The following is a 16,026-nucleotide window of genomic DNA, read 5'->3' as shown; positions in this document are numbered from 1 at the left end:
CTTCAATAGTAACAGGTAGACTCAAGATTTTAATGATGAAAGAAAAATAAAATTCTATACACTACTTTTTTTGTTCAACTCTACACCTTACCTCATATTTATGCAAAGAAAAGTGGCTATCCCTGAAGTCCTACAATACTTCCTTTTCCTACTGAATGTATAAATACCTAAACAAAGCATTTGCTTGTCTCTACAGGGCTTCTTTTCCATATTCCAGGCAAGTTTTTTTTTTAATTTAAACTAAGATTAGCATACAAAAGAAATTTCAGAGAAAAATGAAGGAACACACCATATAATTCTTTTAGATTAGGAAGAGGTTTTCTAAGGAAGGGTCAAACCCAATTGCTCCAGAGTGAGGCAGAAAGCAGGGTTATAGTTATACAGTGATAAACTGGCTATAAACATTTTATTTATTCTGGGAACAAAGTTAACACTTAAATTTTTCATGGAATGGGGCTATTGTTCTTAAAGAATCACATCCTCTGTTGAAGATGATGATTTAGTTCCTATGAGAAAACACACCCTTGTACACATACATACTCTAATATATTCTCAGCTTGCATCACTTAAGTCCAGATACAGGTTTGCACAATCCTGCATTTAAAATCTGGTGAGAGGAGTAAAAATTGTTGGAATAGATAATAAAACAGCATATGCTAATTGAGATATTATTTAATAAGTAGTGTACAGAAGCTAGAAATACTCATTTAATACTCATTTAAATATGGTAACTCTGTTGTTCTATTTGAATACATGCCCTCTGTCCTACCTCTAAGTGGACACATATAATCTTAGAAATTTAAAGCTGATGGTGAGCTGGAGGTAACTATAAAGACTCTCTAGTCCAAAAACCTCATTTTCCAAATTGAAATTGAGGCCCATACCAGTTAAGTGACTTGTCCCAAGTCCCTTCTGTACTTAGAGGCAGAGTTGGATCTAGAACCTAGATTTCCATTGCTCAATCTACCATACCATCCTGTGTCCTACAATCGCTAAAAGAAGTGGAGTACATAAGCATGCATATTTATAAAACATTTAAATAAATGTGATTTCCTAAATGGCTTAGCAAAATGTAAGTAAAAATTTCTAAAAAGAGCTAAAGTTACTTCCAGATGGCATCAATTTATTCCTCCCCGAGTCTCCAGGATAGGAAAATGAGGAAGTCAGGGTGAGAAGTTCCCTTTTCTCAAAAATTACCTGGAAAGGAATTCTACACCATCTCCAACCTTCTAACACTGTTACTTCAATAAAGAAATTAATTCTTCTTTGCAATCAAACATTACAAAGAAAGATTAGTATTGTTCTTTGCATTCTGAGTGAACTCATGGGTCTTGCCCTTCTGCATTCAAGAATATATGGTGGTACAAAGAGAATAATGTCCTGCAAAGCCCTAGGCTGATAAATAAAGCATTAAGATTTTGTTTGGGAGGGATTCCTATGAATTTAAGTTTCCTAGACTGCTCCCCACTTTCAAGGTTGGGATCAAATGAATTATCCTAAGTTAAATGATTTTCTCATGTCTCCTACCTGACATTCCACACAGCCCAAGTCCCTTCACAATTTGGCTCAAATTTCCTGGAAATTCAGCCGAAATTCAATCCTGGCTTGTGAACTTTGGCAAAGGATTCTGCTGGATGCTCCAAGCTCCCCCCAGCCAGCAACATGCAACTCTTTTCCCCCTCTGGAGGACCCAAGGGCACAGTTTTACTGTGTGTTTGTGTTGGTTAGCCTTCTCAAGTCCTGGGTGACGTCTCTTTTCCCGAGTTCCAGGTCTACCATTCCTTGATGTTGCTTACCACACCCTGGAGAGAAAATAAAAATCCTGGGGCCATACTAACAGTGAAAAGTTCTACAGCATCTCCCAACGTGGCCAGTTTAGTCTTGGACTCCCTCCCCTGCCAGCGGTCCCTGTACAGCACTCTTCATGGTCTCACTACCCTTGATATATTGTCCTAAACACCCCTTTAGCTACTCTTCCCTTTGTCACATGACACCATGTGGTGAGACAGTCTATACAGTTTATTGCTCCTATTTTATCAATTGGAGATTTCCACAATAAGTTAAAATGGTTTTCTATTTCCATGCATAAAGAATTCCAATCAGGGAAATTTTGAAACTTAAAACTCTCTTTTCTGGAGCACCTGGGTGGTTTGGTTGATTGAGCATCTGACTCTTGATTTTAGCTCCAGTCATAATCTCATGATTTGTAAGATAGAGCCCCACATCAGGCTCTGTGCTGACAGAACAGAGTCTGCTTGAGATTCATTCTCTCTCTCTCTCTCTCTCTCTCTCTCTTGCTGTCACTCCCCTACATATGCTCTCTCTCAAAATAAATAAACATTAAAAAAACCCTCTTTTCAAAATATAACCTGCTATCTCTGCAAATTAGTAGTGCATTTAGAGCAACTGTAAGCTTGTGATTGCATTAAAGCTCAAAGTGACTTTTTAAATGTAATGGTTCTAAATCCATGGTAAAAAATAAATAAAACCCTTAGTAAATTCAGCAGATAAAAATACTCAACAAAATTTGGGGTGGAGGAAGGGAAAAGACTGTTATAACTTAAAAGCATAAAAAAGCTGTAACAAGTAAAGCATTTTTGTCCTGATATTGAACTCACTAGGTGAAGTATCAATTTAAAAAAATCCAAGAAGATATAAGAATTTAATGAATGCTAAGGAAAATTCAAATCAGAATACTTGTTTATTCACAGAAATTGTCCTCTCACAGCATGCACTAATATCATGTGTACTGTAAAGTTAAAATTCTTAAGGAAAAAGGAAATTTTTCTCATAACTCAGAGTAGACATGGTCTTTGTAAGTATAAAGGCATATTCAAAATATAAAAGGATGAGCTGGTTATATATAACCTCAGGAGGGTGAGAATAAATAACCTTATGGAAGTCAAAATCACCATAAGCAAAATACAATGACAAAAAAAAGGAGCGCCTGGGTGGCTCAGTCAGTTAAGCGTCCGACTTCGGCTCAGGTCATGATCTCACGGTCTGTGAGTTCAAGCCCCGCTTTGGGCTCTGTGCTGACAGCTCAGAGCCTGGAGCCTGGTTCAGATTCTGTGTCTCCCTCTCTCTCTGCCCCTCCCCTGTTCATGCTCTCTGTCTCAAAAATAAATAAACGTTAAAAAAAAAACTGGGGAAGTATATATAGCATACATAAAAGCAATGTATATACTAGCTAGATAGACAAGTAGATAGTTACTATACATATTGATTTTTTTAAGTTTTTTACTGTTTATTATTTTTTTTGGAGGAGAGAGAGAGAGACATAGTATTAGTGGGGAGCAGAGAGAGAAGGAAACACAGAATCTGAAATAGGCTCCAAGCTCTGAGCTGTCAGCACAGAGCCCAACGCAGGTTTGAACTCACAAACTGTGAGATCATGACCTGAGCCGAAGTCAGACACTTAACAGACTGAGCCACCCAGGCACCCCATACATAATAACAACCATTTTAAAAATCAATAAACAAAAAATGAACACAATAACTTAAAATGGGCAAAGGATGCCTATAGGAAGTTAGCGAGAAACAATATTAAAATGGCCCATAAACATATGAAATATGTATGATCTGAGATTCTGTGGGTATGGCCTAAAATTTGGTATTTCAAAGACATAAAATGAAGATACAATTTTTCACCTACTAAATTTACAAATATTAAAGAAAAGTCCAGTGTTGATGGTATAGTAATAGGCTATTTCATCCATTATTACTCTGAGTTTAAATTGGTAATTTCTGAAAAGCAATTCAGAAATATGTATGAAAGAGCCTTACAAACATCATATTTTTTGACCTAGATACTCAAATACTAGACATGAAGTCTAGGACAATAATAAAAAAATTATGTAAATGTGTAGGTACAAAGATGCTCATCATAGCAGCATCATTTATAAGAGAGGTTGCCTTTTTAAAATGGAAATACATGGGCAAATTAGTACAAGAACAGAGTAGGTAAAGACTCCTACTCCAAATGTCTATTTTAAACTATAATCCTATTTCCATTCAAAGTTATTAAAAATGTCGATGTTACTAAGATGACCCTGATTAAAGTCACATCATACAAAAGAACAATACAGGATTAGGTTGGGAAACAATGAGAAAAACCCTACATTAATATCATGTCACTTCCAGATCTCTGAGATTTCAACCTTGGCTCCACAGAAACCGACTGCCTGGCATATTGGTAGACATTCACAACCAGGGAAGCATTCAGACCTTCTGGGTACACAAAGAACTGTGTACCTCCAGTCTATTGCAACAAGGATGACCTTTCTTCCTATTCTGCCTGAGACAGTACTGGTTTACTCCTGTTGTCTGTGTATAAATGGTTACTAGGCATCTCCTTTTACTCTCAAAAGTGCCACATTATTTGGACGATAAATTGTATGTCATTCTAATGACCCAATTATTTTAATTAAATAAATTTGACTTATTCCAATTAAATGGTGTTTTGGCACAATGGAATATAATAAAGAGCATTAAATGAAATAGTTCAGGGTAATTCATTATAGTATTTGCTAAGGGTGCTGTCCATTATATCATGTTGTTCTCTTTGAGAAGTCACCAGAGGCATCTACCCCTGGTCTTAGTGTTTCTCCTGACTATCTGCTGTATCTTCATCTCCTAGATCCAACTGCAGAACTGGTCCTTTCTCCTTCTTTGAATTCAGCCATTTGCTAGATACTTGGCACCAACGATGATAGTCACCTTTGGTCCGATCATAGCCCTTGAGTTCTGGGAGACAAATTACTAGGTGTGTAATTTACCATTTAACCACTGCAAATACTTGTTTTTCATCTTACAGATTTAAAAATAGCAGAAGTATCTTCCCACCCACCCACCATTAAACAATAAGATTCTGTTCTCCAAATGACACATGTTATCATAAGAACATAATAGGCATCAGCCACCATATAGCACGCATTCGTCAGGTCACCTCTTCAAATGGCCAAGGTCTTAACAAATGCTGCATTAATAACACATTTCCAGAATTCAGTAAAAAAAAAAAAAAAAAGGAGACCCAAGGCTTATGGTATCAATGATGAGTTGATTGGGGAGTTTATTCCTGTATCTCCTACATGTTTCTTTATTTAAGACAGTTTTTTGGGTTCTGGAGCTACATAAAGTTGTTGCTATAAATGGCACCCAGTGACTCAGTCTCTGATTTGGCTAAGGATATGACAGAGTTGCTAGACTGTGGTCAAGACAGCTATTGACAGAGTTTCAAGCAGCAGGGGAAGCCTGGAAATCGACTGCTGCCATCTTCAATGGTAGCTGGCAGAAGGTAGGGACTTAAAATGGAATACAGAAGGTTTAGGCAACAATATACTCTGATTTTGTTTTCCTTCCCGATATCTGTACTGAGCATCACTATTTCCCCAGTTATAAAGACATACGTTAAAAACGACACTGTCAGGAGATGTCTGGGTAGCTAAGTCGGTTAAGTGTACAACTTCGGCTCAGGTCATGATCTTATGGTTTTTGGGTTTGAGCCCGACATCGGGGTTCTGTGCTGACAACTCAGACCCTGGAGCCTGCTTCAGATTCTGTGTCTCCCTCTATCTCTGCCCCTCCCTGACTAGTGCTCAAAAATAAATAAATGTTAAAAAAATGTTTTTAATGACATGGTCATACAATCTTTTCAACTTTCCTGTAAATCTAAAACTATTCTAAAGGAAAAAGTTTGTTTTCCACATCTTCTTTATCCATTCATCAGTTGATGGAATACTACTTGGCAATGAGAAAGAATGAAATCCTGCCATTTGCAACAATGTAGATGGAACTGGAGGGTATTATGCTAAGTGAAATAAGTCAGTCAGAAAAAGATAGATATCATGTTTTTACTCGTATGTGGAACTTGAGAAACTTAACAGAAAACCATGGAGGAAGGGAAGGGGGAAAAATAGTTTCCAACAGAGAGGAAGGCAAACCATATGAGACTCTTAAATACAGAGAACAAACAGAATTGAGGGGGAAGGGGGCAGGGGAGAGAGGAAAATGGGTGATGGGCATTGAGGAGGGCACTTGTTGGGATGAGCACTGGGTGTTGTATGTAAACAATGAATCACAGGAATCTACCCCCAAAACCAAGAGCACACTGTATGTTAGCCAACTTGACAATAAATTGTACTTAAACAAAAAAGTTTGTTTAAAAAAGGACAATATCTTAAAAAAAACTGGCTGTTAATGCTGCTAAACAAATATTTACAATTCTCCACACTCCAGGCATATAACAACATTGGAAATAAGATTTCTGGACCCCTGGAGTTAGGTACAGCCACATGACCACCTCTGACCAATGAATTAGTCTGGAAGTATTCCTGACACTGCAGTTAGGTCCTGCTATAAGATACCACTTACCCTCTACCATAGTGATTGAGAATGTTCTGGCAAGTGGATATTCTACCACCCTGGGTCTAGAGTGATGATGGAAAAATAGAGCAAAAGTCCCAGCTGACCACTGATGGGCATGCAGTGTGACTAAGATAAAAACTTCTATTTTTTCAAGTCACTGAGAGTTGAGACCTGCTTTTTTAAATAGTTAAATCCAAGTTTATTTGAGAGTAGTCTGCGTGTGTGTGTGTGTGTGTGTGTGTGTGTGTGAAGTTTATTAAATGATCCCTATATGCGCTATAGTATGACTGCAGACTACTGTATGTTCTTATTTGTCTGGAAGAGTTCAGGTTACTGTCTATCACCCTGGAATAATTAATCACAGAGTTGTCTTTCATTTTCAGAAGTGCCCCAGGTTACACAACAAATGAAACAGTCTTGCTAGGACTAGTGCCTATCTCTAGTAAAGGTACTAGACATCATATCATGCAATTTGTACACAAACTTCAATATACACTTCTATCTTATTTTCTGAACTTTATTTTTACTTTCCCTAATTTTTTCTACCTATTTAAAAATTTCTCATTTTGCTTTACCGTATGTACCTTTTAATCTTCCTACTGGGAAACAAACTGATGCAAGTGAGGTGTATATACTATTTATTTTAATTAATTTTAAATTATTTTAAAATCAATTTATTAAAAAGAAATCTTTGTTTTTAAATGTGTTTGAAGAATTAAAATGGCTTTCTTCCTTTTAATCTTGTTACATGGCCTCCATTTAATATCATTGCCTTCCACATTCAAGAAAAGCAGCTCATCCTGGTGACTAGCCCTGAGATGAACTAGATAGTGAGTTATGAGTGTTGTAACAGTGAGGGCTTTTAGTTACAAGCAACAGAGGTAAATTCTGGCCAAGAGGAAAGGGGAATTATTTAAAAAGATATCAGGTAACTGATAGAATCTTTGGAAGCGGTTGAAACTAAGTAGCCACATAAAATCCTCCAAAATCTAGAACCTTGTTCAGTAAGGAAATAGCTTCAGCTGATTGGTCCCGCAGCCTCGAAGAGCAAGTTATTAACTTTTTGAGTTATGAGCTCCTGAATAAAATTCTGATATAGGTATTCATGATGGGTATGTTGGGTGTTTGTGTTCTCCTGTAACAAGGGTTGGAAAAAGCAGAAATCTAGCATTTTCAGCAACTATAGTAAAAGACAGTCTGTTCCATACCAAAACACATAGGATGGGGAATTAAATAAATATTCTCTTGACATTTTACTAAGGGTTTAGATGCTGAACCAGAATGAATGAAAAGCCAAAATAAGTGACAAATGTCCAATGTAGACAACCAAATTCAATGCAGAGTGCAAGTGATCATTATAAGGTTCACACATGTGGTTTTGATCTATTGTTTGAGCCAAACATCCCATCCTATCTGTTCCTATGCATGGAGACCCCAGTCACTACTTGAAAAGACAGATGCCTTCATCCACTTCATACCAATTTGCGAGTTCTTTCTTCACTAATGACTGCATAAAAAAAGGACTAAAAGGAAATAAAATATCCTTCTCTCTTGCCACAAAAAAATCTGTGGTAGTATCTCCTTCTATATATCTAGGTGAAATAACAGCAATTCTTAAAAGCAGAGCTAACCTCAGAGTTAGTAATAAGCCCACTTGCCAGGGTCATTTTCCACTGTGAATCCATTTACCCAAGGTACTAGCTAGATAAGTAAACTATCAACGTGTTAAATAAAAATATGTTACTCCTCCATCTGAAGTCACAAACCAACTCTGCTACTCAGTCACAACATGCCTGGCAAGTGGGCTTATTACTGATGTCACATTTACCACCCATGAAATGAGGCATTTGAAGGCAGGAAGATGCCCAGAGTGCTCCCAGATCTTAAATTCTATGATTCAGCACATAGAAGAGAGGCAGGACTCTGCCCAGATATAATCTCCTGACACAAGAATGGTATTAGTACTTGGCAGATACTTAGTGTTGCCTGAATAAATGAATAAATAATTAATGGAAAAATTAAGTGAATGATGTGAATGGACATTTCTTTGATTCTTTATTGAATAAAGTGAAACCGAAGACTAGCACTCCACTGAACTCCAATTATCTGTGACCATTTCAATTGATCCATAGATCTCCTTTTCCCAAACTACCAATAAGAACGGATCATCTAAAATGCTCTAAACAGAAGTTTATTTTTATTTAGTGTTTAAATGTTTTATTGAGATATATTTCACACACCATACCATTCACCCATTTAAAGTGTACAATGCAATGGATTTAGTATATTCACTTAAATTGTAAAACTATTAACACTATCTAATTTTAGAACATTTTCTTTATTCTTCAAAAAAACCCCACAAAAACCAAAACCCTTATACCCATTAGCAGTCACTCTCCATCCACCCCCAACTCCCAGACCTAGGCAACCATTAATATACTTTTAGTCTCAATACATTTGCCTACTTTTGACATTTCATATAAATGGAATTATAAGACATGTTCTCTTGTAACTGGCTTCTTTCACTTAGCATAATGTATTCAAGGTTTGCCCATGTTGTAGCACTTATTATTCCTTTTTATGACCAAATAATATTTCACTGTATACATTTTATTCATTCATTGGTTGATGAATACTTTAGTCATTTCTACTTTTTTCACTATTATTAATAACAGTGCTATGAATATTTAGGTACCAGTTGTTAGTATAAATGCATGTTTTCATTTCTCTTGTGCATAGACTTAAGAATGGAATTGCTATGTCTCATAGTAACTCTATTTAACTTTTTGAGGAACTGCCAGACTGTTTCCCAAAGTGGCTGCACCATTTTACATTCCCACCAACAATGTATGACAGTTCCAATTTATGTGTCCTCAACAACGTTTGTTATTATCTGTCTTTTTGATCAGAGTCATCCTAGTGGGTTTTAAGTTGTACCTCATTGTGGTTTTGATTTACATTTCTTTGATAACGAAAGGTATCGAGCATCGTTTCATGTGCTTATTGACCATTTGTCAATCTTACTTGGAAAAATGTCTACTAAGATTTTTTGAGTTGTCTTTTTTAAGTTTTTATTTATTTTTGAGAGAGAGAGAGCGAGCAGGGGAGAGGCAAAGAGAGAGAGGACACACACACACACACACACACACACACACACACACACACACACAATCCAAAGCAGGCATTAGGCTCTGAGCTGTCAGCACAGAGCCCGACGCGGGGCTCAAATTCATGAGCCCTGAGATCAAGACCTGAGCTGAAGTCAGATGCTCAACCAAGTCACCCAGCCACCCCTAATTGAGTTGTCTTTTTATTATTGAGTTGCATGAGCTTTTTTTATACTTTGTGAACAGATCCCTTAGCAAATATATGATTTGAAAATATTTTCTCTCATTCTGTGGAATGTCTTTTCATCCCTTTTATAGTGTCCTTCAAAACACAAATGTTTTTGATGAAGTGTAGTCTGTTTTTTCTTTTGTTACTTGTGCTGTTTCTTCTTTAGTCAGTTCTAGAAGGTTGCAATTTCCTAAAAGTTTAATTTTTTGACATTCAGTTGTTCACAGTATTCCCTTAAAATCCTTTTTATTTTTGTAAGATCAGTAGTGATGTCCCCTATTCCATTACTGAGTTTGTGATCTGATTATTCTCTTTTAGGTTTCATTGATTTTCTCTATTGTTTTTCTAACTTCTACTTCATTAATTTCCACCCTAACCTTTATTATTTCCTTCCTTCTGCTTGCTTTAGATTTAGTTTTTCTTCTTTTTCCAGTGTCTTAAGGTGAAAGGTTAGGTAATTCATTTGAGATCATTTTCTTTTTTAATGTAGGCATTTATAGCTATAAATTTTCCAGTGAGAACTGCTTTGGGGGCCTTCCAAATATTTTCATAAGTTGTATCTTCATTTCCATTCATCTAAGAGTATTTTCTAATTGTCCTTGTAATTTTGTGTGGGCCTATTGATTATTTAGGAGTATACTGATAATCTATACATTTTTAAATTCCCAAAATTTTTGCTATTGATTTCTAACTTTATTCCATTGTGGTTAGAGAGCATACTTTGTATGATTTCACTACTTTTAAATTTACTGATGCTTGTTTTTTGGCTTAGTATGCAGTCTACTCTGGGGAATGTCCAATATGTACTTGCAAAGAATATGTATGTATTCTATCATTGCTAGATAAGGTGTTCTACAGATGTTTCTTAGTTACAGTTGGTTTATAGTGTTGATCTTCTGCTTGTTTATCCTATCATTACAAATGGGGTATTGCAGTATACAAATATTACTATTCAATAATTTCTTTCTTTAATTCTGTCAGTTGTTGCTTCACATATTTTGAGGCTCTGTTGTTAAATGCTTATTATGTTTATAACCATTATACCTACCTAATGGATTGACACTTTTATCATTATAAAACGTCCCTCTTTGGGGTGCCTGGGTGGCTCAGTCAGTTGAGTGTCCTACTCTAGATTTTTTTTTTTATTTGAAAGAGAGAGAGAGAGCATGCTAGTCAGAGAGAGAAGCTGAGGGGGGAAGAGAGAGAGAATCCACCATGCTCAGGGCCGGGCCCCACCTGGGGGCTCTATCTCACGATCCCGGGATCATGACCTGAGCTGAAACCAAGAGTCAGATTCTCGACTGACTGAGGTACCCAGGTGCCCCATGACTCTTAATTTTGGTTGCTTAAGATTCTTTCTCTCTCTCTCTCTCTCTCTCTCTCTCTCTCTCCCTCTGCCCCTCCCCCACTCATGTTCTCTCTGTCTCTAAAAGAAAAATCAAATAAATTTTAAAAAGATAAAATAAAATGTCCCTCTTTGTCTCTAGCAACAGTTTTGTTTTTAAGTCTATTTTGTCTCATACTAGTACAGCCACTCTACCTTTCTTAAGGTTGTTGCTTGCATGATATCTATTTTTATACCCCTTATGTCCAAACTATTTGTGGATTTGAAGACTATCTGGTATCATCTCCTTATTCCAGTACAGCTTTACTCGCATTTACCTCCTTTCTGCTGCTATTATCAAATATATTACATTTCTATATGTTACAGGCCCATACATACATACTGTTTTATCCAATTGTTTTTGAATCAGTTCAGAGAAGAAAGGAAAAGAATATGCATTTATTTCTGTTGTCTACTAACAAATTCTCTATTTTGTTTATCTGGCAATGTCATTATGTCACCTTCATTTGTAAGTGATGTAGTTTTCTTAGATTCTTGGTTGGCAGTTTTTTCTTTCAGTACTTTGAATGTTATCCAACTGTTTTTTGGCCTCCGGCGTGTCTGATGTTAGATGTTTATCTAAGCATAATAAGTTAGATGTTTATCTTATCAGGATTTTCTAATACATCTCATTTATCTATTACTATTTTCAAAATCTTCTCTATATTTAGCTTTCAAAATTTTTACTATGATTTATGTGAGTGTGGTCCTCTTTGAATTTATTCTATGCAGTATGGTGAAGTTCCTGGATGTATAATGTTTTTCATCAAATTTGGAACAATTACAATCATTATATTTTCAGTGATTTTTCTGTTCCTTTTTTTTTCTCCTCTCCTTCTGATACTCCCATTATGTATATGCTGGTGTACTCATTTCTGAGAATCTGTTCATTCTATATTCCTTTTTCTCTTCATTCTTTAGACTACATAATCTCTATAGAGTTATCTTCAAGTTTACTGATTCTTTCCTTTACTAGGTTAACTCTACTCTTTGAGTCCCTCTAATGAATTTGTCTTTTCACTTATCGTATTTTACAACTCCAGAATTTCTATTTGGTTATTTTCTATAATTTATATATTTATATTCCCTGCTTGATGAGACACTGTCATTCCTTTTTTAAAAAAATATTTCTTGGGGCGCCTGGGTGGCTCAGTGGGTTAAGCGGCCGACTTCGGCTCAGGTCATGATCTCGCGGTCCGTGAGTTCGAGCCCCGCGTCGGGCTCTGTGCTGACAGCTCAGAGCCTGGAGCCTGTTTCCGATTCTGTGTCTCCCTCTCTCTGACCCTCCCCCATTCATGCTCTGTCTCTTTCTGTCTCAAAAATAAATAAACGTTAAAAAAAATTAAAAAAAAATATTTCTTTCTAATAGCTACTTGGAAGTACTTGTTAAGACATCTGGGCCCTCTCCACAGAGCTAGAACAAACAATCATTAAATTTGTATGGAATCTAAAAATACCCCGAATAGCTAATGCAATCCTGAAAAAGAAAACAAAAGCTGGAGGTATCACAACTCTGGACCTCAAGCTGTATTACAAAATTGTAATCATCCAGACAGTATGGTACCAGCACAACAGACACTTTAGATCAGTGAAACAAATAGAGAACCCAGAAATGGACCCACAAACATATGGCCAACTAATCTTTGACAAAGCAGGAAAGAATATCCAATGGAATAAAGATAGTCTCTTCGGCAAATGGATTGTGAAAACTGGATAGTGACATGCAAAAGAATGAGCCTGGACCACTTTCTTACACCATACACAAAAACAAACTCAAATTGGATGAAAGACCTAAATGTAAGATAGGAAGCCATCAAAATCCTCGAGGAGAAAGCAGGCAAAAACCTTTTTGACCTCAACCACAACAACTTCTTACTCAACATGTCTCTGGAGGCAAGGGAAACAAAAGCAAAAATGAACTATTGGGACCTCATCAAGATAAAAAGCTTCTGCACAGAGAAGGAAACAATCAACAAAACTGAAACTCAACCGATGGAATAGGAGAAGATACTTGCAAACAACGTATCAGATAAAGGGTTAGTATCCAAAAATCTATAAAGAACTTATCAAACTCAACACCCAAAAACACAAATAGCCCAGTGAAGAAAAGGGCAAAATACATGAATAGACACTTTTCCAAAGAAGATGTCCAGATGGCTAACAGACACATGAAAAAAATGCACAACATCATTCATCATCAGGGAAACACAAATCAAAACCACAATGAAATACCACCTCACACCAGTCATAATGACTAAAATCAACAACTCAGGCAATGACAGATGTTGGCAAGGATGCAGAGAAAGAGGAACACTTTTGCACTGCTTTGGGGAATGCAAACTGGTACAGCCATCTGGAAAACAGTATGGAGTTTCCTCAAAAAATTAAAAATATAACTACCCTATGACCTAGCAATTGCACTGCTAGGTATTTATCCAAAGGATACAGGAGTGCTGTTTCAAAGGGGTGCATGCACCCCAATGTTTATAGCAGCTCTACTGACAATAGCCAAATTACGGAAAGAGCCCAAATGTCCATCAACTGATGAATAAAGAAGATGTGGTGTGTGTACACACACACACACACACACACACACACACACACACACACACTGAAAAATTACTTGGCAATCAAAAAAGAATGAAATCCTGCCATTTGCAACAATGTGGATGGAACTAGAGTGTATTATGCTAAGCGGAATTAGTCTGTCAGAGAAAGACAAGTATATGACTTCACTCATATGTGTAATTTAAGATACAAAACAGATGAACATAAGGGAAGGGAAGCAAAAATAATACAAAAAAAGGGAGGGGTACAAAACATAAGAGACTCTTAAATACAGAGAACAAACTGGGGATTTGGGTGGGGGGATGGGCTAAGTGGCAAGGGGTATTGAGGAGGGCACTTGTTGGGACGAGCACTGGGTGTTATGTGTAGGTGATGAATCACTGGATCCTATTTCTGAAATCATTATTACACTATCTGCTAACTTGAATGTAAATTTAAAACAAGAAAAAAAAAAGACACCTGGGCCCTCTAGAAGGCAGTTTCTAATTGGTGCTTTCTTTTCTGTGTGTGTGTACGTGTTACACTTCCCTGGTTTTTTTTATGTCTCATTTATGTTTTTTACATGTCTCATTATTTACATGTCTTTATATTATATTACATGTCTCATTAATTTTTGTTGAAAACTGGGCGTTTTAGATAAAATATTGTAGCAACTCTGGATACTGATTCCCTCTTTCCCTCAAGCATTGTTTTTGTTTGGTTATTGTTTGTTTGATGACTTACCTAGACTATTTTAGTGAAGTCTACTTCCCTAAAAGGGTGCAGTCTCTGATGTCATGCGCAATGGCACAGCCATGGGCATGCTCACAGTCACCCTGGGATGATGGTGGTTTATCAGAGTTCTCTTTTATGTCCTCTTTATCTGATATTTTTATTAAGCTATCTGTTGTGTTAGTATCACACTCAGCTGTTACCTTCTACCAACTGCCAGGTGATTGCACTGTGTTTTAAATAATGCCACGGAGCATAAATTTCTCCATAGTTCGACTCAATTAAATTTTTGTTCCTTTGCAGTGTAATCTTTGAAGCCAGTCTTTGAGGTTTGTTTTGAAGTTTCTTTTTAGCTCTTTCCTTAGTTCTCTCTGCCAAACTTCTAGCTGGTTTATAGTTTAGCTTGCTGCTCTCAAGAAGCTACCAGATTCCTTTCAATTGGTTATCACCACAACCTTCATTATTTTTGAGAACACACTTAGACATACAATTATACACACTTTGTTTCAAATAAAGTCAGTTCCTCTGGAGAGAGCTGGAAGCATTCTGTTATTGCCTGGTCTCTCCCTGGCAAAACATCTGCACCACTGTTCCCAAGCTTAGGGAATGCTTCACTCAAATGATACCCCTGCCTCATGAATAGGGGCTAAGCTAGGGCAGCAGCCTCTGGTCTTTTCAGCATGCCTCTCTTGGTTTATAAGCCCCACCCTATAAATAAGATTGGACAAGGCCAATCAGGGTACCAGTATTCTTGGCCTGCTATGCCGGGGGTAGAATTTCCACTCCATGAGTAAGAGATAGATAGAGGAGAGCCTTGGACCCCTCAGCCACTCCTTCTGAGGACAGAGACTCTGCAACATGTATTTAGAGAGGAGGGTACATGTCCAAGTCTGTATCCTTTGAGGAATGACATCAGAGGCTGCACACTGTGGGGGATTCTCGTGGCCTGGACTTCCCAGGGAGATAGCATGACCCTCAGCTAGGAGGGAGAGTGAGCCCTGTGTCCTTAGCTGCACACATCTCAAAGTAGGAGGGAGGGAGCCGTGGCTCAAATACCACAAACTCTTTCTATCCTTATTAATACAGATGTTCTTGAGTACATGTTTTTTTCATTCATAAAATATAAATGTACTTCATTCAAGTATATTTCTTTTTTTTTTTTACCAGTTTTAGTACTTTTTTTTAATGTTTATTTAGTTTTGAGAGAGAGAGAGAGAGAGAGAGAGAGAGAGCGAGCGAGCTAGCAGGGGAGGGGTAGAGAGAGAGAGAAGGGGAGACACAGAATCCAAAGCAGGCTCCAGGCTCTGAGCTGTCAGGACAGAGCCCGACACAGGGCTTGAACCCACGAGCTGTGAGATCATGACCTGGGCCGAAGTTGGACGCGCAACTGACTGAGCCACCCAGGTGCCCCTCAAGTATATTTCTAAATGTATGCCCTTAAGATAATCTCCCAAGATTTTCATTTTGTAAGTCATCTTCACCAGCTACAGTCATTTCATCAGTTAGAAAGTTTACAGATCTCATCATTTCACCATTTTGGAAGTCACCTCTTATTCATCTTAAATAGTTGTTTGAACTTCCAAAAGTTTTGATTAGCCCGCCATATGGTTTTTATCATAAAACCTTCCTAAAGTTAAGGTATGCTGCCTCCCTTGTTTTCT

The sequence above is a fragment of the Felis catus genome, chromosome F2 (assembly GCF_018350175.1).
Source record: "Felis catus isolate Fca126 chromosome F2, F.catus_Fca126_mat1.0, whole genome shotgun sequence".
Classification (NCBI taxonomy): Eukaryota; Metazoa; Chordata; class Mammalia; order Carnivora; family Felidae; genus Felis; species Felis catus.
This window is presented reverse-complemented; position numbering follows the sequence as displayed.